Below are 26590 nucleotides of genomic sequence, written 5' to 3'. Positions count from 1 at the left end.
CAATGTTACCCTGAAATAGCTCACTTCTCTAAGCCTCCTTATATCTCTCTGAAATGCAGTAATAAACCATTTAACTGCATGATTAATAGAATTTAAATGAGATAATGGGTAAAACTTTCTCAGCTCATAGTTGAATCTGAAGTGTGCTGAATGTTAGTATTACCACTATAAATGCTAGGATTACAAGTCTTCACCTTGGGACTCAGAGGAAGAATGACCCACGCACAGGAAAGGGACAATGGTGAGAAAAGGTGTGCTTATATTTACATCTGGTTCCACTTTCTAAATTCTCCTTGAAGCTGACACCACTAATGATGTCCTAGATGTTACTGAAATTCAACCTGAATCTCTCTCTATTCCATTGTTACCTACGTGCTAAATTGACCAACACAGAATGTCTTCATATTAAGAAGAAAAAGGAAAGAAGGGAAATGAGAGGGAGCCTAAGAAAAGATAAAAAGAGAGAAAGAAGAGAAAAACATTGTCATCTAACATTGAGTTTATGTCAGACAATTTATCAAAAAATCCCTGTCAGGAATGACCTTTCAGAATTGCCTCTGGAATTACTCCTTTCCAGTGGGAAATGGCAATTCAGCAAGCCCAGTCACAGCTACAGCACATAATAAAATGAGAAACTATCCTAAATAGCTTATTTGCTGTAAAACTACACATTTGGAGCACCCTGTGCTATGTGGTTTCACCTTCATCTTGGGTTCCAAATATCCTGGAAGGGCCCTATTAATAAGGAGACCAAATTATTGGAATCTCTAGCACAGAAATTGGGAGAATTAGTAACTTGGCCTTAACAAGTGCAGTTTTCTCCTCATAACTGCCAAACCAATTTTTAATTTAAATGAATTTTATTCAACAGAAAGTGTTATTTAATAGGGCTTCAAATTGTTATTAATGTGTTGTGTGATGGCTTAGGAAAAACTTCACGATTTGTTTTGTATCAAATATTTACCAAGCACTTCTTTCCTGCCAGCCCCTGTCTTGCAGCAGGCTACTAGCTATGAATATGACCCGATTTCCATCCTTTAGGAACCCACAGTTATGATAGTGATAAGGAACTCAAGTTGTAACTACAACACAGTGTAATAACAGCAATATCTGATAGAAGTTTTTTATGGAACTACACATGAAGGCCTGGTTCAACTGACAAATGTAAATGGTATCAGGAAACTTCTGATAATGACATCCATATGCATTGACACACTCAGGGAGGGCTACAGATCAGAAAAGTCACAGCACCGGTGGGGTCTTCTCTACAGTCCCATGCCCCATATCCTCAGGACAGTGCTCATGACTCTTGTGAGAGTATCTCCTCTCCAGGGGAATCACTCTTTTCCTCCTGGATTTATCAAGTATGTTTTTAATGACATATTTCTCCTTCAGCATGTATCTGTTTCATTATCAATATCTCCTAATTAAATCCCCAGTACCTAGGTCAGCATCTGGCTAGATAGAGACTGCCTTAGTCCATTTATATTGCTATAACAGAATACCTGAAGCTGAGTAATTTATGAGGAAAAGAGGTTTATTTGGCTCATGATTCTGGTGACTGGAAATTCCAAGGCTGAGCAGCTGCATCCAATGAGGGCCTCATGCTGCTTCCGGTCATGGCAGAAAGTAGAAGAGAAGTGGGTGTGTGTGCAAAGACATCACATGGCATGAAAGGAAGCAAGATGGTTTAGGAAGTTAAATTTCCTTCTAAACCAGCTCTCCAGTAATTAATCCAGTCTCGCAAGAGTGAGAACTCAGTCCCACAAGATGGCATTCATCTATTTGTGTGGGATCTGTCCCCATGACTCAGACACCTCTCACCAGGCCCCACCTCCCAACAGTGCTACCTTGGGTATCAAATTTCAACATGAGTTTTGGCAAGCACAAACCACATCCAAACCATAGCAGATGACCAGCAAATCTTTGATGAAGGTGATTGCATTGAAATAGCATTCCTTTGAGTGGTGCTATCCTAGTGGATCCAGTTGCCTTATGGAACTCGAGGATTTAAGCTTTATATTTATGGATATGAATTAGCTGGAACTTATTTCAAAGTGGTGAACTTATTTTACACTGGTGAGGACTTTAAACCAAGTTGTGGGGTCATTACTGATACCCAAATCAACAATTTACTAGGTATGTGAATTGGAGCAAGTTACTTAATCTTTCTGAATCTAAGTGGTCTCACTAGCAAAGTCAGGGAGAATGTAGGTTTCCCATTGGTAAAGTGTTTATGATGATACATACAACAGAATGACGTATGGGAAAGCAGGTGACCCCTGTTAAAGTACCAACTCTCATTGCTTCTCTGTTGCTGTTGTTGAAGTTGAAAGGCTGGTGTTTGAAAGTGGCTTTAGATTCATTGTGCGCAGCACCCAAGGGTTGCTTCAGGACTAATGGGGGAAAGCCTTAGGGAGAAAGATTTCAGCAAAAGAAGTAGGGTTTTAATGGCCAGAGCTGGGTAAGTCTCATGCCCTGCTGGCTCAGGCCAGTACAGCCTACAGAAGACACCCAGTAGTGGGAGGCTACTTGGCCTCTGCCACCTTGGGGTCCGTGAAAATCCACCTTGATTTTTCCACGTCTGAGTATGCCCTCTTTTCTTAGCAGGGGTCGGTGGTGGGGAGGGCAGTGGGCAGCATTTTCTGTTGCCCAAAATATTTTCCCAAGGGGCCAGTTTCCTGAGAGTGTACGTTGGTTTTTGCGAGCTATTGTATTACTTGCAGCAATCACCAAGCACGTTTGCAATCCTTCACGGAATCTGACAAAACAGGGACATCCAGTTTGAGAGTCCCAGAATACTAATTTGTAAACCTGTCAGATTTGTCACAGTGGTGAGGAATGGTGTTAAAATCGCTTTCAACGTCTTAATTAGTGGTAGCTTTTTAGAGAAATGCAATATCTCCAGCTCATTTTTGTTTCTTATTTTTCATTTGTTTTTCAAGAAAAAGATGATTAAAATTTAAATCGTGAGGATCACCAGAAAACAATGTGCAATTTGGAAATGCTGATGCAAATGTGATTGAGGGTAAGGGGGCTTTCAGCTGCTCCAGAATACTAAACAGAAGGCTCATTCCTGTGTCTTGTGTCCTGCACTTACACTTGACTTTCAAGCCTGGGACCGAGAGTCCCTTTGGAGGAACTGTGGAAGCCTGTAGTACAGTAGAGCAGCAAGCAGCTTTGATCTGGTGTGAAAAACTTCATTCTGAGATGCCTGGAAACAGTAGCACTATAATGGTTGCTATTTACTGGGCACTAACTATGCACAAGGCTCTTGGCGTTAGTAGACTACATCTCTTCCGGACTAATTCTACTAACAAACCTATGCGATAAGTATCATTAACATCCAGATGTTACAGACAAAGAAATGGAAGCTATGAGAGGTAATGTGACTCCCCATGATCACACAGCCAGCAGATCTTTCTAATTCTGAAATGTGCACTTGTAATGACTATTTCACCTTACCTTGGAGTAAAGGGTCTGCACATCTTCACCAAGAAACCAGTGATGACAGCTGTGCTCCCTGTATCCTGATGACAGCTGCGCTCCCTGTTTCCTGCACGGTGTGGATAGCCTGTTGCCCACTTACCTCTGCTGCTTGATCCCTTGCCGGGTCCCTGTGCTCCTTGTCCACACGCAGCAGGCAGTGACCTGCAGAGTGTACTCCTTCACACATCCCAGTGTCTGCTGTTACTGTTTTCTCTGCCATCTGATAGTTGCCATTCGCTGCACCTGGTAGATGTTTATTTCCCATCAGAAAGAAGCTCAGAGCCTTCCTGGATTCCCCATATAGATTTGTAGATATCTTTTTAGGACCTCCATAACTCACTCCAACTTAGTCCATTTTAGATATGGTTTTGTTCATTTGTCTAATCTCACAAAATTTGCCACAGAGTTCATTGAGAAGGAAATAAAATCAATTTTCATAGTTGCAGGACCCCTCTCTGAGGCTGGCAGACTGTACCATAGTATATATTTGATGAGGGAGGAGGGGAGGGAAGCCTGAGGGAAACTTTGTCTAAGTTTCTGTCTAGCAGCTGCTTTCTCTGCAGAATAATCTCCAATAAGGGGAAAAACACATGGAGAAAGTAAAACGTTAAAAATGCCAGGAAAGCAGAGACTCTCGTCTCCATGTAGCTTGGTTTAGTTCTTTCCTAGGAATTTAGCATTATGGTTGTGATACCAATCCACGTAGTTGTATATAGTTGTGGTTCTTTGCTCTCATGGCTGTATAATAAAGGAATATATCACCATTTACTTTTTGTAATCCATTCTACTTTAGGTGAATACGTGGGTTTTCTCCAGTTTGCATCGTTATGAGTAATGTGAATAATGCTGCGGTTACCAGTCTTTTACATGTTTTGGGTGCATTGATCTTGGCCGGATACCTAGAGTGGAATTGCTGAGTGTTAGAGCACGTGTCTGCTCAACCTTGGTAGATACTGCCAGTGGTGTTCAAAGGATTGTGCCAGTTTACACTTCCAGCAGCAGAGTATAAGCATTTCAGTTGCTCTGAACTGTGTGAAACATTTTTATTGCCTCTGTGTTTCATTTTGGCTACTCCGGTGGGTGTGTAGAGTTAAATCATTGTTTCAAGTTAGTGAGTGCTGTGTAACAAACGATACCAAAACTTACAGGCTGAAAATCAAAACCATCTTCCTACATTGTGCAATTACGTGGGTCAGCAACCTGATTTCGGTCAGCTAGGGAGTGTCTCTGCTAATCTTTCCGGGGGTCTTTTATGCTGCTTTAGTTATCTAAGGGCTAAATTGGCACTGGATAGTTCACCATGGCCACACTCCCAGGTCTGACATTTGTTATTGATTGCTCACTCTGCCTCCCTGTCCATATGCTCTCTTTTCCTTAAGGAGGCTAACCTGGGCATCTTTGCATGGTGACAGCAACATTCTAAGGGGGCACATGACATCACTTCTTTCACATTCTACTGGCAAAAATAAGTGGCAAGGCCATTCCAGGTTCAAGAGTTTCTAAGGTTTTGTATTTAAATATGTTATATTTGTGGAAATAAATGCTACCTTTTTATGGAAGGAGATGCAAAAACTCCTTGCAAAGGAACACACCTGCAGAGATATAAATTAATATGACCATTTTTGCAAACAATATAACCACTATTATTGTGATATTAATTTGCATTCCCCAGATCATGAATAGATTTTAGCATGTTTCCACAGGTTTATGGCCCTTGCATCTGCTATTCTGTGAGGTGATTAAGTCAGTGAACTCGTTAAAGGTGTTCATGATGTATTTTGGAAAAATACACTTTATTAGATATATCTCTCATACATAATCCCTGCTCTATGTGCTAGTCTTTTCATTCTCCTAACAGTGTCCTCTGCTAAATATATATTCTCAATTTTAATGTCCTCATATTTATCAACTCTTTCTTTAAAAACAGCACTTTTGGGCCGGGCACAGTGGCTCACGCCTGTAATTCCAGCACTTTCGTAGGCCAAGGCAGGCAGATCACAGGGTCAGGAGATCGAGACCATCCTGGCTAAAACGGTGAAACCCATCTCTACTGAAAATACAAAAACAAAATTAGCCGGGCGCGGTGGCGGGCGCCTGTAGTCCCAGCTACTGGGGAGGCCGAGGCAGAAGAATGGCGTGAACCCAGGAGGCAGAGCTTGCAGTGAGCCAAGATGGTGCCACTGCACTCCAGCTTGGGTGACAGAGCAAGACTCCGTCTCAAAAACAAAACAAAACAAAACACAAATAGCACTTTTGGCCAGGCGTGGGGGCTCAAGCCTGTAATCCCAGCACTTTGGGAGGCCAAGGCGGGCAGGTCACCTCAGGTCAGGAGTTCAAGACCAGCCTGGCCAACATGGTGAAACCCCATCTCTACAAAAATACAAAAATTAACCAGACATGGTGGTGGGAGCCTGTAATCCCAGCTGTTCAGGAGGCTGAGGCGGGAGAATCACTTGAACCTGGGAGGCAGAGTTTGCAGTGAGCCAAGATCACACCACTGCCCTCCAGCCTGGGTAACAAAGTGAGACTCCATCTCCAAAAAAAAACAAAAAAGCAGTTTTATTCCCTACTTAAGAAACATTTTCCTACCAGAAATTCATGAAGACAAATTTTATGTTTTATTCTTAAAGTATTGTTTTGCTTTTCATATTTGCATAAACAATCCACCTGAAATTGATTTTTGTGTAAACTTAGAGGTAGGGATCAAAATTCATTACTTTTTCGATATGGTAACCAATTTATTTCATATAATGTACTGAATATAAAAATTTATATACACTACATGAGGGTGCCAACTTTGTCATATAATACATGACTATATTATGTGCCTGTTTCTTGACCCTTTATTTTTTCCATTTTATTTGTCTTTTTATGCACCATCATAAAAAGTGTTATGTATTTTATTTTTATTTAGTCTTGATATCTGATATTGCAGAATAATCTTTCTGGTCATCGAGATTGCCTGTTATTTTTGCACTTTGCATTTTTTTTTAACATTTTAGCATCAGTGAGTCAATTTTTTGAAAAAACTAGCTGGGATTGTGATTGAGATTGCATTGAGTATAACAGTTTGGGGAGAAATAACATCTTTGCAATATGGGATCCTCCTGTCAATGAACATGGTGTATCCCTCCATTTATATTGTTATTCTTTAATTTTTAGTAACTATATGGATAATAGCAACAATACTGTGTAGTCCTCAATGTGAAGGTACTTATTTCATGACATTTACTCTTACTTGATTTTGTAGCTGCATTTTTATTAAGATCTTTGTTGATTCACATGAAGCTGCAAAAAAAAAAAATAATAATACAGAGAGATCCTCCGTACAATTTACCAAGTTCCCTTCGATGATAACATTTTGCAAAAGTATAGTAATATATCAAAACCAGAATACAATCTACTAATCTTATTAATATTTCTCCAGTTTTACTTGTCATCATTTGTTTGGGTGTGTGTATTTAGTTCTGTACAATTTTATCGTAATTATAGGATTTTGTATCCACCACCACAGTCGAGATGCTAAACCATTCCATTGCCTCGAGATTCCTTTGCACGGCTTATTTATCACCAAACACACCTTCGTTATGCTCACCTTGCTGCCTCCCCTAAGCCCTAGCAATAACTTATCTGTTCCTCATTTTTTAAAGGCTGTCACTTCACAAAGCTAAATAAAGGGAATCACACACTATGTAACGTTTTTGATTTAGCATTTTTGTACTCAGAAAAATTTCATGGAGATTCATCCAGTTGTTGGATTTATCAGTAGTCTATTCTTATTGCTGATCAGTATTTAATGGTATACATGTAACACAGTTTGTTTAACCATTGGCCTGTTTAAGAGCATCTTAACTTTCCAGTTCTTGGTGACAACAAATAAAACTGCTATGAACATTCACGTACTGTTTTTGTGTGTGCGTAAGTTTTTATTTCATTTTATTCTCCAGAGAGCTACTGCTGGGTTGTGTGTTAATTGCATGATTTATTTTATAAGATATTGATAAGCCATTTTTTAGTGACTGGACCGTATTACATTCCCAACAAGGATGTATGATGGATTCAGTTTCTCCCCATTCTCACCGATATTTGGCACTGTCACTTTTCTTTTTTTTTTTTTTTTTTTTTTTTTTGAGATGGAGTCTCGCTCCGTTGCCCAGGCTGGAGTGCAGTGGCGCAATCTCGGCTCACTGCAAGCTCCACCTCCCGGGTTCACGCCATTCTCCTGCCTCAGCTTCCGGAGTAACGGGGACTACAGGTGCCTGCCACCATGCGCGGCGAATTGTTTGTATTTTTTAGTAGAGACAGGGATTCACCGTGTTAGCCAGGATGGTCTCGATCTCCTGACATCACGATCCGCCCGCCTCGGCCTCCCACAGTGCTGGGATTACAGGAGTGAGCCACCGCACCTGGCCAGCACGGTCACATTTTTAAAAAGTTACATATTCTGATCAATTTGTAGTGGTGTCTCATTGTGGTTTTAGTTTGAATTGCCTTGGTGGCTGATGGTACTGAACATCATTTTCTGGGCTCATTTGCCAGCTGTAGAACCTCTCTGGTGAAATTTTCGTACATGTATTTTGTTCATTTTCCATGTTTAATCAGTTGAATTCCTTATACAGTCTAGATATTAGTCCTTTGTCAAATGTGTAGTTTGCAAATATATTCAACCAGGCCATAATTTTTCTTTCTATTCTCTTTAGATGAGCTTTTGCAGAACAAAAGTTTTTATTTCTTTTTAATATTAATAATGCCCACCTTACCAAATTTTTCTTTTTTAACCATCTCTAAAAATTGTACTGTTTTATATAGACTAATCTATATGTATGTTTAATGTAAACAACTGATATATCTGGCTTAACTATCATCTTGCTATTTGTTTTTATATTATCTTTTGTATGTTCCTTTTTGTTTATCTTCTTCTAGATTAATCAGCTAGTTTTATTATTCCTTTTTAACTTATTACTTATGCATTGTTTTACTTTTATTTAAGAATTTACCTTAGATATTCTAATTTGCACTCTTTTTTAAAAAAAATTCTTCTAAAAAAAAACAGGACACATGTGCAGAACATGCAGGTTTGTTACATAGGGATGCGTGTGCCATTGTTGTTTGCTGCACCTATTGACCCATCCTCTAAATCCCTCCTCTCACTCTCCCCACCCCCCAACAGGCCCTGGTGTGTGTTGTTCCCCTCCCTGTGTCCATGTGCTCTCAATCCTCAACTCCCACTTATGAGTGAGAACGGGTGGTGTTTGATTTTCTGTTCCTATGTTACTTTGCCAAGGATGATGGCTTCCAGCTTCATCCATGTCCTTGAAAAGGACATTAACTCATTCCTTTTTATGGTTGCATAGTATTCCATGGTGTATATGCACCATATTTTCTTTATCCAGTCTATCATTGATGGGCATTTGAGTTGGTTCCATGTCTTTGCTATTGTAAGTAGTGCTGCAGTAAACATACGTCTGCATGTGCCTTTATAGTAGAATGACTTATATTCCTTTGGGTACATACCCAGTAAAGGGATTGCTGGGTCAAATGGTATTTCTAGTTCTAGATCCTTGAGGAATCACCACATTGTTTTCCACAATGGTTCAAGTAATTTACATTCCCACCAATAGTGTAAAAGCATTCCTCTTTCTCCACAGCCTCACCAGCATCTATTGTTTATTGACTTTTTCATAACTGCCATTCTGACTGGCATGAGATGGTATCTCATTGTGGTTTTGATTTGCATTTCTCTGATGATCAGTGATGCTGAGCTTTTTTTCATATGTTTGTTGGCTGCTAAATGTCTTCTTTTGAGAACTGTCTGTTCATATCATTTGCCCACTTTTTGATGGGGTTGTTTGTTTTTTTCTTGTAAATATGTTCAAGTTCCTTGTAGATTCAGGATATTAGACCTTTGTCAGATGGGTAGATTGCAAAAATTATCTCCCATTCTATAAGTTACCTGTTCACTCTGATGATAGTTTCTTTTGCTGTGCAGAAGCTCTTTAGTTTAATTAGATCCCATTTGTCAATTTTGGCTTTTGCTGCAATTGCTTTTGGCATTTTTGTCATGAAGTCTTTGTCCATGCCTATGTCCTGAATGGTATTGCCTAGGTTTCTCAGACCACAGTGCAATCAAATTAGAACTCAGGATTAAGAAACTCACCCCAAACCACACAAGTTCATGGAAATTGAACAACCTGTTCCTGAATGACTCCTGGGTAAATGGTGAAATTAAGGCAGAAATCAAGAAGTTCTTTGAAACCAATGAGAACAAAGAGACAACATACCAGAATCTCTGGGACACAGCTAAAGCAATGTCAAGAGGGAAATTTACAGCACTCAGTGCCCACATCAGAAATCTAGAAAGGTCTCAAATCGACACCCTAACATCACAATTAAAATAGCTAGAGAGGCAAGAGCAAACCAATCCAAAAGCTAGCAGAAGACAAGAAATAACTGAGATCAGAGAAGAATTGAAGGAGATAGAGACACGAAAAACCCTCCAAAAAAATCAACGAATCCAGGAGCTGGTTTTTTCGGAAAAAAAAATTACAAAATAGATAGACCATTAGCTGGACCAATAAAGAAGAAGAGAAAGGAAAATCAAATGGACACAACAAAAAATGATAAAGGGGATATCATCACTGACATCACAGAAACACAAAGTAATTTGCATTCTTGACTTTTTCTGCATAGAAAAAAATATGGATTTTGTATTTTCTCCAGTAATTCTAAAACCTCAAAACACTCTACTTGCATTTGTCAGGGCCTATTTTTGTGCTATTATTCCCCTGAATTTTAATTCTACATGTATTATAAACTGTATGTCACATTGCTATTATTGTTGGTGCAGAATATGTTCCACCAACATCCATATACATCAATATTTTCTTACATATATACTTCTTTCAATGGCTTTTTTTCCTTGCAATTCTATGTTTCCCTGTGGCGTCATATACTTGTGCTTTAAAAAAATTTTTTTTTCTTTTTTTGATAGAGATCTGTTGGCAAGAAATTATTTCAGTTTTTCACATCATTTTAGAAAAGATTTTCTCATAATGAAACCAATTCATTTTTAGCTATCACTTTACTTCTAGCATGGGTGCAAAATATTGGAATTTAAAAATTAGATTATTTTGAAAAACAAGTTAATCAGTCTAAATGAAAAATTGTGCTTTATTGAGTGAAATGCAAATGTTCCTTCTGCAGATACTTTTAAAAAGACATTATCTTTGGGTGCAGTCTTCTTAAAATAATCACTAACTTTTGAAATAGATATTGATACATCTTCTGCAGACATGTCTTCTAGTTTCTATACTGTCATTAATAACACTTTGGCTCTAATGGTTATTATGTCGGCATTTTGTGCATGCTTGTTAACATTCTCGAAACACTAATTTCTGTGCTGACTTTGTCATCAAACATTTAATGTTTTGAGCTCACTGCTGCTAAAAGTGTTTATTAAAATTTTTTGAAAATATTACCAAACAATATTATTAATAAGTATATTTACAGGATGAAAAGGAAAAGCATCCAGACCACTCTTAGAGCCTCAATGGAAAGGCTCTTCGGTGCCTAATTTTTTTTTTATCATTATTTTTCAGATGCATTCAAGCACAGATCCTACTGACGGGCAACCCGAAGGTTTATGCACCTTGAGGACTGCTGAACACTATGACACAACTAGCTGGTGCATCTAAGAGACTGGCTGGGGCAGCAGCTTTGAATACTTCTCCAGCTACCACAGAGACTGCAAGACATCCATTCAGGCACAACTTATTTTATCAGCAAACCTTCTGCAAGCCATTCCCAAAAAGAGAAATGAGCTGTGGCCTGGAAAGGGTGAGAATAAAGGGGCACAGGTTGCTGCTGGTGGTTTCAGTTTTAATCGTGTTCTGCACTGGAAAACTCTGTTTACTACATCTACTTTTCTTTTCTTTTTTGAGACAGAGTCTCACTCTGTTGCCCAGGCTGAAGTATAGTGGTGCAATATCGGCTCGCTGCAACCTCTGCCTCCTGAGTTCAAGCAATTTCTGCCTCAGCCTTCCAAGTAGCTGAGATTACAGGTACCTGCCACCATGCCTGGCTATTTTGTGTGTGTGTGTGTGTGTGTTTTTAGTAGAGATGGGGTTTTACCATCTTGTCCAAGCTGGTCTTGAACTCCTGAGCATAAGCTTTTTATATATATTACTAGATGAAATCATGGAAGAACAGGAATGACAAGGTTCAGGTCTAACAAACCCAGTCTGAGTTATTTTAATGCAACTATTCATAATAAAAGTTACTAAAATATAACGTCTGTTAAAATATAAATTTTAACCAAATGGAATGCCAAGATAAGAGTTATAAAGATTTGTTGTTAACAAGGACTCATAGAACAGGATCAACAGAATGGGAAAAATACCTGGAGAAAAGGATCCAGGTATCAGTAAAGAGTTCATACCCACCGTGGTCAGGTTATCAGCAAGTACCAGTAGATACCAAGTGGAAGGCAGTCAAAGTCTCCATTTATACCCAAATGTCTGGCATGCAGTTTGCTACATGTAACTACTACGTTAACTGTACAATCATTATCTTTTTATTAAGTTCAGTCATTCTCAGTGATCATTCTAATCCGAGAACCTATTTATCCAGCTACTATTATAAGAAGGCACCTAGATAGGACTGACATCTGGAAAGGTTAACATCAGATGAGGAGCACTGTCTGTGGAGTGTCAAAATTTCAGGGTCTGCCACATTTTCGCAGTAGCAAAGAGAATGAAACAGGACATTAAATGTGTGGTAACAGGTCAGAGTTTTCATTCCTTTAAGAACAGAATACTTGAATAAAACAGAGGATGAGTGTGACGTTGGAAAGCTACATTGACACATGACGAGTCCTCACACGGCAGGTGAAGGATTAGAACACTTATCCTTAGGTGCAGTGAGCCGTCGAAAGCTTGTCAGCAAGAAGCAGAACTGTGGGAGTAAGACTGGAAGAAGATTAGTGTGGTAGAGACATGGAGGCGGAACGGAGGGAAGCCTGAAGGCAGGGCCACATATCAAAGCAGCAACAATTGTCCAAGGATGAGGCAACAAGACTAAGGGACTGTTTTTTCTCTGAAATTTGATTTACTTTGGATGTTTAAATTTTACCATTGACTGGAAGTTTTGTGACAAAATAAAAATTTGCATGGTGGGGCTCACCTGGCATAAACAGGTGGGGCTTCAGAAGTTCTCGTAAGTGTCTGTACCTCTGCCCTCGGACCATCATCCCTTTCAGTGGTGAAGGCTTTGGGTCTGTTACCCTGTGAGGTTTCCCTGTGAGGTTGAAACCTGTATCAAGTGTTGACAGTGCTTGCCGTGTTGGGTGGACTTCCTCCTGAGTGAGTTCTTTCACTTGGAAAAAAAGGAATTTGTTTCATTGGGAATGGTTCAATCTAAAACGAGGATTGAGAGTAAGGCTCCAAGCCTTGGAAAGGAGAAGAAAGGAATATTATATTTTGAACACTAATCTTATGGCAGCTTCAACATCTTATTTAATTCCTCAATATTAGAACAGAGATATTATGACGCCCATCAGCTGTTAAAGAAATTAACATCTGGCTTAAATTATGCAAGGTGGTAAAGCTAGTCATTGGTGGAGGGAAGATTCTAAGCAAGATGTGGTTAGCGATGGAGTTCATGGGGTTTCCATGAACAGCAACAGGAGTAAAGTAATAAAAGAGAATCCTGTAGTCGGGATAGGGATTACACATTTGACTATATAAGGCTTTTCCTTTCACTTAGGTACAACCTAGATCAATTAATTAAATGTTACCAGAATATGTACAGCAAACCAATTTACAGCAAGGCCAAGTTAGATCAAGAATGAAGCAATGTGACATTTAGGGGTGAGGTAGTACCAGTGTCCCTGTATATGTGACCTGTGATCAATTGCTGCTTTTACTGCCCTGATACTTCTCATTATGGTCTGAGGAAATTGTTAGTTTTCCTCTTTCAAAAGAAGTCATGGGACTCAGTATCAGTCTTGTCAAGCATAATGGAGGCCGTTTGATGTTGGACATAATGATGAGGATCAAGGTAAGATGCCACAGGTGGGACCCTGAGTGGGAGCCACTGAGCTTCACCAATGCACAACTCTGCTGAGAGCAGCAGTGCAAGAGGCTCTTCCCCTCTCCCCAGCTTGGTCACACTGCACCCAGATCATCATATAGTCTCTGGTTCCATTAGTGCTAATAGCCCTGCAATGCCTGACTTCAATACTGGTCACACCATCTCTGACCTTTGAAACTTATAGTCAGTCACTGAGTTTCCCAGTTGACACTAATGCTTCCCACAAACCCTGGCTAACTTAAGGTTATCCCAGCCATTCTTTGCTCTTGGCTGTCTCCAGTAGGATGTTCACTGAAGTTACAGTCCTTGGGAACCCACAGTTGGGCATTGGAAAGGTGGGGAAAGAGGGTTAGTTGTTCTGTCCTCCTTCATCTTCAACTAAACAAGAAGGTGCCTATAAAAGGACATAGCTGAAACCCCACAATGTTGGTGAACAGTCTGGAGACCTGGTGGCCTGGAGCCCACACCAGAGAGGAGGACTGGTTGTTAGCATTCTGAGCCCTGGGACTGTTGAGACTCTGAATAATGGGAGGGGAGTTCAGACAGAGCTGAGCCCTGTTAATAATCCATCTCCACGCCAGCGGGAGCACGGCGCTCAGTGATTAGCGAACCTCTACTTCCACAATGCAGCAAATGCAGTTTTAATTGAAGCCATGCTTTTCCTTACAATTCATTCATTGTGTCCTTCAGTGATTAATTAATTAATTATTCTGTAATCCCTCCACACATACTGGGCAATTTTCCAACCTTTTAGTTATAAGGAAAATATAATAAAATTACAATCAGATATCACTACACATCTACCAGAATGACTGGAGTTAAAATACCAACTGTTGGCATAGTTACAAAGTGAAGAATTCATTCACTGCTGGTTAGAATGCAAATTGATAGAGTCACTTTGGAAAACTGTTTGGCACTGTGCACTAGAGCTAAGCATATGCACACCATATGGCACAGAAATTCACCCAACAGACATGGGTACTTACATGTCCTGAAAGATATGTTCAGACATGTTCTTAAAGACATTATGTGGAAGAGACCCCAAAGAGGAAGCAATCCTGATAAGATGGATGAATAAATTATGGTATTTTTATACAATGGAATACTATTCACCAATGAAAATGAACAAAATAAAACTATACTCTAAAATATGGGTGAATTTCATAAGCAACATTTTCTGAAAGCAGACAGACACAAAAGAGTAAATAACTACTTATTCCATTTATACAGGTTTTAAGATTAGGAAAACTAATATGTGGTGTTTGAAGTTGGGACAGTGTTTACCTCTGGGAGGATGGGGGATGTAGCAGGGAGCATGTAGGGGCTTCTGAAGTGTGGTGATTTTATGCTTTCTGTATTTCTTACATGGGTGTATTCTCTTTGTCATAAGTCATTGAAGACTTATGACTTGTGCAATTTTTGTAGATACTGCACTTCAATTTCAAAATGTTTATAAAAAGAAAGAAAATGAAACATTGAATGATGGATAGGAAATGTTGTGCTATTCAAGTGAGATCAATAGTGTTGGGCATGTGGTCTTAGACATCTCAGAAAAGAGGTCTCCTAGGACAGACTTGGGTGTCCTTACCACAGAGATTCAAAGGCCCAGGAAGCTTTTCTTGCCTGAGTCCTAGAGCCTTTCTAAAGGTTGTAAATAGCCTTCATATAGATCCCCCCTCCCCAAAAATGTCTTCTGCATGGTTGCCAACTATTGGAACACAAAGGCCTATGTATGCCTTAAGTATTGATGTGAGTGGGGCAGGGGGCATTCTGCAACACCTACTTATGGAATCATTGGATGTCTTCCTCTTCATTTGTGGTTTTCAGATGTTTGAGATACGTTGTGCCCACGCACACTTTTTTCTTTGGTTGGTTGGTTGGTTGGTTGGGTTTGGTTTGATTTTTTGTATTTATTTATTTATTTATTTAGAGACTGAGTCTCACTCTGTCACACAGTCTGGAGTGTAGTAGCGCGATCTCGGCTCACTGTAATCTCTGCCTCCCGGGTTCAAGTGATTCTCCTGCCTCAGTTATTTGCCCTGTGACTTCAGTTCTCTGATCGGCTCAAGAAAACTCATTAATTTGCAGTTTGTCCAACTTTTTCTTGTGGTGAGGGTACGAGTGATAGGCTTTCCTCTATATCTTAGAGCTGAAACCTTTTGAGGCTTAATGCACTATATATGTATATATATATATGTATTTCTTTTTGAGACGGAGTTTCACTCTTGTTGCCCAGGCTGGAGTGCAATGGCACGATCTCAGCTCACCACAACCTCCGCCTCCCGGGTTCAAGTGATTCTCCTGTCTCAGCCTCCCGAGTAGCTGGGATTACAGGTTTCCACCACCATGCCTGGCTAATTTTGTATTTTTAGTAGAGATGGGGTTTCTCCATGTTGGTCAGGCTGGTATCGAACTCTCAACCTCAGTTGATCCGCCTGCCTTGGTCTCCCGAAGTGTTGGGATTACAGACGTGAGCCACCGTGCCTGATCAATATTTTTTTTTAATAACAGAGCCTGTGATGTTCTTGGTTCATGGTATGACTACTATTTTTGTTTGTATCCTGTCCATTTTAGATATTAGATTCTGAGACTCTTGATCCTTTTCAAGTCTTCTATTTTAGCAGACAGTCAACCTGTTTAAGTTTAGTGTGCAGGTTCTGGAGGATCTCTCATGTTCTGCTGACTTCTCCATTCCGGGCGGGTGAGGTCAGCTGCTGTTGGAGGCCAGGAGAAGGGTGAGGTTGGGGAGGGCCTGGCCTGCCAGGCTCTGCTGGAAATCCTCTTGTGCACTGATCAGCCACTACTGCTACTGAGTATGAGTTTTGCGACCAGTCCCCTCTGGGTTTTCCCTTTACTGATCCCTTGGTTTGAGAGATCAGCTTTCCTTGCTTTTTTTTCCTACCTTTTTTCATCCATGGATGGTGACTGTGGGTTGTAGAACTCTCTGGAAAGAACCAGTATGGCGTGGATAGGAGATAAAATTAAAACTCAGCAGACCCATTGCAATGTTTTTCTTCAGATCCTTAGATTCTACCCAATCCACCTTCCTGTTTCCACTATTGAGTTTCCTTTTAATTTCCTGTTGAATTAATCCCAGTATATTTGTCTTTAGAGGGGAGGAACAGGGCCTATGCCATCTTGCCTACCAACTGGAGCACAACCATCGTTTCTTCCCAGATGTTGGTCTGGCTGACTTCGGTTTCCACATCACATAGAGAGACAATAAACAGCCTCGTAAAGGCTTTCCCACCAACCCCCACAATGGGGTAACATCTAATCTCTAAATGAATACCTCACTTTATATAACTCATGATAGTTCTGCTTTTTAATTTAAACCCTGACTGAGACTAAAATAGATTTTGAAGGTCAGAAAAAAATTAAGAGCCTGAAATATACAACAAAATACTAATTTTTAAAACCTAAAGGTAATGCATATCCTAAATAATTAGAATATATTGATTATCCTAATATTTAAATGTCAAACATCCATGTCTTTATAAAACCCTGAAGTTTCAAATGATCCTCTTATTTTATGGTTCAAAAAGAAAATGTACAAATGTCCTACTCTGGTGTGTGATGTTGAGAATGGGGAGGCAGTGCACGTATGGGTCAATAGATGTATGGGAACTCTGTACCTTTTTTGCTTTTTGCTGTGAGCCTAAAACTGCTTTAAAAGTAAAGTTCAGGCTGGGCGCGGTGGTTCATGCCTGTAATCTTAGCACTTTGGGAGGCCAAGGCAGACAGATTGCCTGAGCTCAGGAGTTCAAGACCAGCCTGGACAACATGGTGAAACCTGGTCTCTACTAAAATACAAAAAATTAGCCAGGTGTGGCAGTGTGCACCTGTAGTCTCAGCTACTTGGGAGGCTGAGGCAGGAGATTTGCTTGAACCTGGGAGGTGGAGTTTGCAGTGAGCCAAGATCATGCCACTGCACTCCAGCCAGGGCGATTCCGTCTCAAAAAAAAAAAAAAAAAAAAAAAAAATCCATTTAAAAAAGAAAAACATATAAATGTATCCTATGCTATGCAAACCATTCCATGGAACAGAAATCTTAGAAAACGTCCACCATATTTTAATAACACCATACAATAACTCAGATATTAAAACTTAAAACATTATATTTAAAAAATTCTACAGATCAATATATATAAATAGAGAAAGGTGGTGGTGGCAAATATGAATGTACTAAATGCCACTAAATTGTTCACTTTAAAATGGTAAATTTTTTGTTAGATGGATTTTGCCTTAATTTAAAAAACATTTAAGCCGGGTGTGGCGGGTCACGCCTATAATCCCAGCACTTTGGGAGGGTGAGGCAGATCACGAGGTCAAGAGATTGAGACCATCCTGGCTAACACGGTGAAACCCTGTCTCTACTAAAAATACAAAAAAAAAAAAAAAAAAAAAAAAAAAAAGCTAGCTGGACATGGAGGCAAGCGCCTGTAGTCTCAGCTAGTTGGGAGGCTGAGGCAGGTGAATGGCGTGAACCTGGGAGGTGGAGCTCACAGTGAGCCAAGATTACACCACTGCACTCCAGGCTGGGCAACAGAGCAAGACTCTGTCTCAAAAAATAAAAATAAAAAATAGAAGATATTTAAAAATTGAAAGACAGCTGGAGGACTAAAACTAATAGAGACACTTAAAACTATTCTATTAGCCGTACTGCTCCATAGAAACAGAACTAATAAGATATGTGTGCATATGTATGTGTGTGCATCCGTGTGTGTGTGTACAGAAAGACAGTGGGAGATTTATTTTAAAGAATATTTGTGGGGCTTTATCTCCTTATTCAATGCTTCCAGGGAATTTTGCTTGGGTGTAGGTCCCCAGGCCTTTTGAGGGACATGTCCACATCGGGTAGTGGGGCAGAGGGAGGAAGAGCATTGCCCTGACACTGCCCCAGCTACTGAGCCAGGGCACTGGGGGCTTCGGTTCTGCAGATGGTGAAGGCAAAATTCTGGCTGCTATTACGCTGCTCATAGATCCCATTCTTTCCAAGAGTTTGAAGCCCACTTGAGCATCCATGATCTTCAGTTGCAACATTTTGAAAAACCCCAAGAAGTCACTATGGACTGAGTAGCGACTGGGGCTAAGTGGAAGGCCTGTAATAAACCCAAAACAGAACCATTTTTACCTTCTTCAAGAAGAGACGGTTACAGGGAATATGGATGGGGAAGAACAGAAATAATGGTGCACTCCGTCAGTGTGGGATTTGCAAAGCAATTCCTCTTTCAGTGGAGGACTTCTGTTTCTTCATGGGAAATTAATAACCATGTCAATCTTCAGCTCAATTATAGTCAACAAATATTACCTGCATTCCTATTATGTGCCTGATGCAATGCCAGGTGTGGAGGATTCATATGAAGTGTGCAATTCCCACTGTGCTTATGGTTGACTGCTTAGCCAAATGGACGAGCATACAAGCAAAGACTTTGACAGTACACATGATTTCACAGAAAGGCAAACCATTTTTGTGGGATCAATAAAAACAGCATTTGGTGACTAATTACAGATTCCTAACTAAAGTGTCTTATTAAATTGTGGCTTTCTTCCCCGACATAAACAGAGGTGGCTGTCCAGGGCCTTGGTGCAAGCTCTAGGAAGCCACTTTCATTCCTTCTGCTTTACCATCTTGGTGTGTATCTTCCTTCCTCAAGGTCACATGATGGCTGCTGGAGCTCAGGCCTTTTGTCTAAGTTCCAGAGAGAAGGAAAGGGAAGGTAAAGGAGCAAAAGGAAGACCCTGCCCATTTTCCAGAGGCTCCACCCAATGACGTCCCTTACATCTCATTGGCCTGTCTTACTGCAATGGTGTGTGGGAAATGTAGTCTTTTATTTGAGCACTTTGACACTCTGAATACATCAGGTATTTATTACTAAGTGTATCAGTTGGTCTTCAACCACAGGATCAGAACCACTATGAGTTATATAGAGTGAGGGAGTAATGAACAGGTTTGGGTCACTTATAATTTTAGAAGATGGTTAAGCAGTCTATGTAAGCCTTTATCTTCATGGCTGATATTGGTTCTGAGCCTGAAGTCAGCCTGGCCATTTAGTTAGGAAGAAGACTGGAAGTGACATGAGGGTTTGCAAGGACAAACTGGAAGCTATTAGCATGACTGGATCCCATAAGGATACACGGGAATCTGCGAGGACAAACTGGACCCCACAACTGTCTCTCACAGTCTTCGCCCTTAATGGCATGGGCGACCTGCAGGAAAAGCTGGTGCCATTTGCAAAGAAGTGATGTATGCACTACCCAGAACTTGGAGCAGCTGAAAGAGGCAGTCTGTTAGAACTACAGGAGCCAGGAGGCAGCAAGGCGAGCCAGCAGGGGAGAGACAAGAGTCTCCAGCCCAGCAGCGTCTGGTGCCCTACATGGTACTTCAGAGTCTATGCAGAGCCTACTGCTTCACCTCTGCCTCCCAAATATTATACAAACTCTTTCCTTTTCTGGTCAACCCTTACCCAAAACCATACAAGAGGGAATTCAGGGAATGGTAGTTCCAATTTAGCTAAGTTGATATAGTTCAGAACCATAGTCTCCAGGTAGAGGGGCATGGTGCCAGCAGAGCCATGTCTCCCATGGAAGGAGAGCAGTCAGTCAGAACTGGGCTGAGGAGGATGATGTGTTTTCTAAGTGCACGGGAAACTTCTCAGATAAGAATAGCATATGTGCCAAAGAGGAAAAAAACACAGCGTGGTGTTCCACAGGCACTTCCAAATTGCTGGAGCATGAGACAAAAATGGGGTTGGAGGCATGGGAGGAGAGGAAGCTGAGGATCACAGAACTATATTCACCTCCGTTTTATGTACATAACCTTGTAATATCATGGAAAACATTAAAACTCCTAACACCCCTGTGTTTGCCAGGGCCTTGGTCCCTTGCCAAGCATATGGGACTCCATAAATCAGTTAGAACTGTGTCCGGATGAGTAACAGAAATTCAAATGACAGTAGCTTAAATAGAAAAGGTGTTATTTGTCACATATTACAAAACGTCTGGGAAAACAGGGCAGGTGTGATAGCTGAGCATGACATCAGGCCTTTTCAACACATGTGCTCTGTTCTCCCTTCTGAGTGTTTCAGATTGGGTTCACTGGAAACAGATGTGAGACCAGGCATTTCTTTAAGAGGGTTTACTGGGGAGAGCTTTCAGGAGACACACCAGTTAGGGACATGAGGAAGGCCGTTCCGGGCAGCGGGAGACGCTGAACAGCAAAGCAGTAGCAACTCATGCCTCAGTCAATCCCTAGAAGGCTCTGGAGCTGGGATGACCTTCAGAGTCATCTCAAAGGCAGGCCCTCCATATCCCACATCAGCCCATCATTGCCTGGGCTCTGGTGGCTCCCTTAGGCCAAGGGCAACCTTAAGAAGCAACACAGTTGTGTCTTCAGCTACCACTCTCAACATATGGGAGACAGGTATTGGCAGAGCCCTCTGGAATCTACTACAGTTGACGAGGTTTAATCCTTACGCATGTCACTTCATGCTACAAGGTAGATGCTATGCCTCATGGGCTCATATCCCCTCCTAGGCAGGTTCTAGAGGTGCAAATGGGCAGAGAAACTCCTTCCCAACAAGGCTGGGCCTTTCCACTCATGAAGCTGTGTCCTTCTGAGGGATTTCTGCCAACACTTTATGTGCTTGAACTTTAACCATTATCAACTCTACCATTAGGGAAGTTGGGAGTTTAATGCTAAGGATACTACTAAGGACTCTGAAACATCTGCGTTCCATAGTAAAAGAAGGAGGGAATGGGTATTTGGAAGACAGAGAACAGGTCTGACATCCTGCAGATGATGACTTTAAAAGGAGTTAAGTAGACTTGGTCTCTGCCCACCTTATGTTCAATCTCAACTGGCAAAGGTTCAAGGAAAATAAAACAATGCCACACTATTAGTGCAGAGGAATACTGGAACACAGCTTTGGAAAATAATTAGGAATGGATGCTAGAGAAACTCTAGCACATGTAGGTATAAAGGAGATGAGCATGTGGATATGTGTTTCACCATCATTTATAACACACATCTACAAAGTCTAAATGTCAAATGGAGAGACATGGATGAGTAAAATGCAATCATTCATATAATTTATTCATTCACTCACAAGTGTTTTTTGAGATTCTATTAAATGTCAGCCTTCATGCCTCCTTTTCAGGGCCCTGAAAATTGGCCATAAAGACCTGGCTCATCCATGGTACCCTGTCGCTGGTCCGGTCACTTCTTTCTGAGGCTGCTTTTGCTCAACTAGACTCCTATTTGTTTCTTTCTTAGAGCTGCAGCAAAACTTTGATTTGACTGAATGCATCATGTCCCATTTATTGGAAATCACTGTTAATGTCATATTTTACAAGAGATCATATAGGAGGCAAACAGAGCAGTGTGGTCCCTAAAGTCTTGGCTTCCCAATCACAGCTTGCAGGACCCTACAGCTAACTACATCTGGGTCAGGCAGAGCATGTCCAACCGATTACCGTTAAGTATTATTAGACACTTTAAGTGAGGCCAATTTTTACATCCGTGAGAATAATCGCGGGGTTGTTTACCTCTGAACAGAAAATGGGAAAGAACTGATGGCATGATTGACTCAGATTCCACCAGAATTACTTTATCAATTTTATTATTTATGTTCTTAATTCAAAATCATTTGTCTTTAAATGACTATTCTTGTGGATTCAAAATCATATAATCAATCTAATTATATGTTTGATTTTAAGTCATAGAGACACATTTATCCTATTATCTGTTTATGAATATTTTGACACTAACATATTCTGTATAATCTAGAAGTATTCACATTTATGATGTGTAGTACATCTAAATTCTATTCACCCATGCTGAGTTTTTATCAAATGCAGGTCACTAACCACCACATGCTGTCCCATGGCTGGAGAAAATGAGCAAGGCTATGAGGTGACCTCCCACCGGAGAATGGAGAAAATAGCCCACACCCCAAAAGCTGCACACACACACACACACACACTCCACAGTGCTGTGAGACTTTAGTTATTTCTTCAGAAAACAAGCCAAGAAAATGGAGAAGACCAGGTGTCTGAGTCGGCTGAAGTACCTGCCTCTTGCCCTGAAGAAAGAAACTCAACCTCACTCAAACCCTCTGTACTTTTGTTTTAGAAACAAATCTAGCAACTAGCAGGCTCTGGTCCACACTTCACTTCCACCTGGCGGCTCTCCCAACTCACCCTGGGGGAACAGATCCCGCACGCCCTCGGGGGAATTGTTTCCTCCTTAGGAATGTGAGCCAGTGGGCCCCAAAGGGCCTCACGGATTCAGCCCAGCTTTCCAGCTCCTGAGCCCAGGCCTGGAACTGCCAGTGTGCCTTCTCCACAGGGTCTTCCAGGTTAGTGCAGCCCCACCTCCACTGCAGCAGTCTCTCTCTGGGGTGTCCCCACTTCTGACGCCTGCAAGCCCTGATGCAGGACAGGTGCTGTGCTGGTACAGGCAGTAGGCGCCCCTTGCATGAGATAAAGGCCAGGCTCTGGTCATGTTATGAACCACTCCAGCCATCCTACCTGCCATTGCAAGGACCCTCCCCACAGGCCTTTGGAGGAGCAGCCTTTGCCAGAATCTCCCTAACTCTGCGCAGCTGTGGGGCTGGGGGGTCGAGCCTCTGCAGTGCTTCCTCCTGGCCTCGGAGGACACCCTACATTACTCACCCCTACCCTGCACCCCTTCCTGTGTCAGGCCCTTGCTGCAGTGTCTTCCCCTCTGGCGCAGCTCTCAGTGGATGCTCCAGTCCACCTCCACCCTGTCCCTGAGCTCAGTGTGTCCCCATCATTGGCCACCCTGGAGTGACCCCACCTGCCAACCAGCTGCTCCTTCCTTTTGAGCGGTGAAGCCAGCTGGACTTCCTGGGTCAAGTGTGGACTTGCGAACTTTTCTGTCTAGCTGAAGGATTGTAAATGCACCAATCAACACCCTGTAAAATGGACCAATCAGCACTCTGTAAGATGGACCAATCAGTGCTCTGTAAAATGGACCAATCAGTGCTCTATAAAATGGACCAATCAGTGCTCTGTAAAATGGACCAATCAGCAGGATGTGGGCGGGATCAAATAAGAGCATAAAAGCTGGTCACCGGAAAAAGCAACCGCAACCCGCTGGGGTCCCTTCACTTCCGGTGGAGTCTTTGTACTTTCCATTTTCACAATAAACCTTGGTGCTGCTCACTGTTTGGGTCTGCACTCGCTTTATGAGCTGTAACACTCGCAGGAAACGTGGTGGCTTCACTCCTTAAGTTAATGCAGCGCGGCCATTAACCCACCGGAAGGAAGAAACTTGGGACACATCTGAGGCTCTGAAGGAGCAAACTCGGGAGGCGCCATCTTTAAGAGCTGTAACCCTCACCGCGAAGGTCCGCGGCAGGAGACAAAGAACCCACCGGACACATTTTCACCCTTCCGCAGGGATCTGGGCTGCTGTGAGGCCCCCGGAGGAATACTGCCCCAGAATGCTAGTGCCATGGCTTCCACGGATTGCTCCACTGCCCTTGCTTCCTCCCGCTCAGACCTGAGTAAACCTGAGTTGAGCGTCATGGGGCTCTCAGAACCTCCTTTCCTTCCTGGAAACCTCTCCTGCTGTCCATGAGCCCCGCCATCGCAATCATAAAGCTCATGTGATCATTTGGGATCTCTGGGAAGCAGCTTCTAAGTTGGGCATTATTGGGGCGGGTGTTTAATGAGGAGCGTCACCAGCATCAGTGCCTGTGAAGGGAAGGGAGGAGGTTGAGCTAGGAGGTAGCACCAAGGACAGCCTCTGTCACCTGCTCTGGGGGTCCTCAGGCTAGCATGGCATTTGGGGTTCTCCTCAGTTGGGCTCGGGAGGCCAGGCCTCTGCTCCTGCCTGATGAGTCCTGGTTGTGTGGGGAGCCGTGAGCCAATGGCTCTTTGCACCTGTGGTGCTGAAATGACAGTGGGCCTGACGGCTGCAGCCTTCAGTCCCTAGAGCAGCCAACTCTCCATGGAAGGGGCCTGCCAGACCCGGGCCCTCCACCAGGTTTGTTTCTCTTTAGAGTTTCTCTTTTGGGTTTGCTTTTAATTCCAGCCTGGCATACAAGCCCTCTGCGACCTGCTCTAGCGACTAACCTGTCATTCTGCCTGAGCGTCCTCTTGCTGCCTTCTCTCTATTCAGGTCTTACTCACTCAGACTTTGAGAGCCAAGCCAGAGCTCACCCTTGTACAGATGGTTTGCTGAAGGGCCTGGCAGGTGGGGTCACTCTGCCCTCCGTAAAAATGCCTGGACAGAGGGCCAGAGACCACCCCGACCATCCCTTTCCACCAGTGACGGCATAAAAGACAACCTCTGCGGACCTTGACCACCTCTGCGGACCTTCCCAAACAGAAAGACCAAGGCCTTGTAACTGGGGTTTGCTGAAGGAAAAATAGTCATAAGCACTGGAAATAGTAGCTTTTAAATGTTGTCACTGAGGTGGGCTCCTGTGCAGGACAAGGAGCAGGACCAGCCATCTTGGTCTTGTTCAGAGCCACAGGGAGACGTGGCTTCCTTATGGAGAGAGGAGTGGATTCTTTATGGAGAGAGGAGTGGATTCCTTATGGAGAGAGGAGTGGATTCTTTATGGAGAAGGAGCAGAGAGAGACAGGACAGGGGCTCAGGAATGGCTCCCACACAGCTCACTGGGAGGCTTGCTCTGAGTCCCAGCCTCCTGCCCAGGAGATTTGGGCACTTGGGGTTGCTGGGGTGAGTTGGTACCAAAGGTACCTGACTGTGTACACTTGTGGAATAGATAATACAATCAGGGATGGCTGCAGTGCTTAAAGGAAGAGTAATGTCATCACAGCCATGTGGGTGTGAGTGTGTGTGCCATGCACACCCACCCAGAGAGTCCAAGAGCAAAGGCATGACTTCGTTGGACAAGCATGAAACTGCAAATCAGTGCTTCTGTTACGATATTGCCTCATGAATAATCAGGACATTCTCCTAACCTCAGGGTGTGATTTGAAACTGGGAGTGTGGCCATATGGCATCATTATGCAGCAATACCACCATCAACCATGGCTCCAGGAATAGATTTCCTAAAGAGGTCAGCCTTGTGAAAATTTCTGTTTTGTTTGGGTTGGTTTCTAAATCCTGCTAAGCAGAACAGTGAGCTAGGGCCATAGGACAAGAATTCCTTGGCACAGTCAGCTTGGATTAGGAATTGCACTTGGTTAATCATGAATCTTGGCATCTTCTCACTGTGGCAGCCTTTCTCCACCATTTCAACTCTATTTTTAAATGCTAGTTGCTCTCCCACTTTTACTTCATTAGTGGGGAATCTCACATGCATTAATGGATACAGCAATTAATACCCAACTGCCTGATCTGAGGTGTGCAGGCTGTGTGACCTGAACATCCTTGGTTGCATACTCTGTCCTATAAGTGTTCATGGGCCTGGCACACGTGGCACCCACAGACATTCTCAAACGTCCCTCAGTAAGAGAGTCCAGGGCTATGAAGCAGGCATTGCAGTGGAGAGTGTCCACTACTGAATGATGTTCAGCCCATACAGGCCACTGATGTACTAGAACTCGATTCATGGTATTGTGTAAGCTCACTTTTCACGGCCATGAAGAAATGGGAGCCTGCGTTTCTCACACTGGAGTCTCTGTGTCTGTCTCATTTGTATCCTGTGAAGATTCCAGCATGAGGCAGACACACGACTTCCGACTATAGGGAGGTGATGTGTGAGCACTTTCTTCCTCACTTTCTTATTGGCACAGTCCAATCCTCAGAGCCACTCTCAGGAACAGTGGAGTCCTCTAGTACATGAGAGACCTCCTCCCACTCCTCATCCACTCACTGAGCATTAGCGAGACGGACTGTGTGGTCTTCAGAAGACACTGGACTCCAACGCTTTAGCAACACTACCTCCTAGACTTCTCAGCAAGTAATAAAATCTACTTCTGTCCCACCCCGTTCCTTCCACTCCACAATGCTACACACTGCCCCATTCTATTGCATTTTATTTCACTCCACTTGCTCCGTTATGTTACA

The 26590-nt window shown here is 42.3% G+C and overlaps 1 long non-coding RNA gene across 1 annotated transcript; it reads right to left on the bottom strand.

The window, feature by feature from the left end:
* Window positions 1-1352: 1352 nt before the first annotated feature.
* On the bottom strand, window positions 1353-26590 carry LOC139357049 (uncharacterized). Its single transcript, XR_011609643.1, has 3 exons — window positions 24682-26590; window positions 3590-3732; window positions 1353-1607 (listed from the first exon to the last, which is right to left on the bottom strand). It is a non-coding gene; the product is annotated as an uncharacterized lncRNA (long non-coding RNA).

This window comes from Macaca nemestrina, chromosome 11 (assembly GCF_043159975.1).
Source record: "Macaca nemestrina isolate mMacNem1 chromosome 11, mMacNem.hap1, whole genome shotgun sequence".
Lineage (NCBI taxonomy): Eukaryota > Metazoa > Chordata > Mammalia > Primates > Cercopithecidae > Macaca > Macaca nemestrina.
The sequence above is the reverse complement of the archived record's forward strand: the minus strand, read 5'-3'. Positions and strand labels throughout refer to the sequence as shown.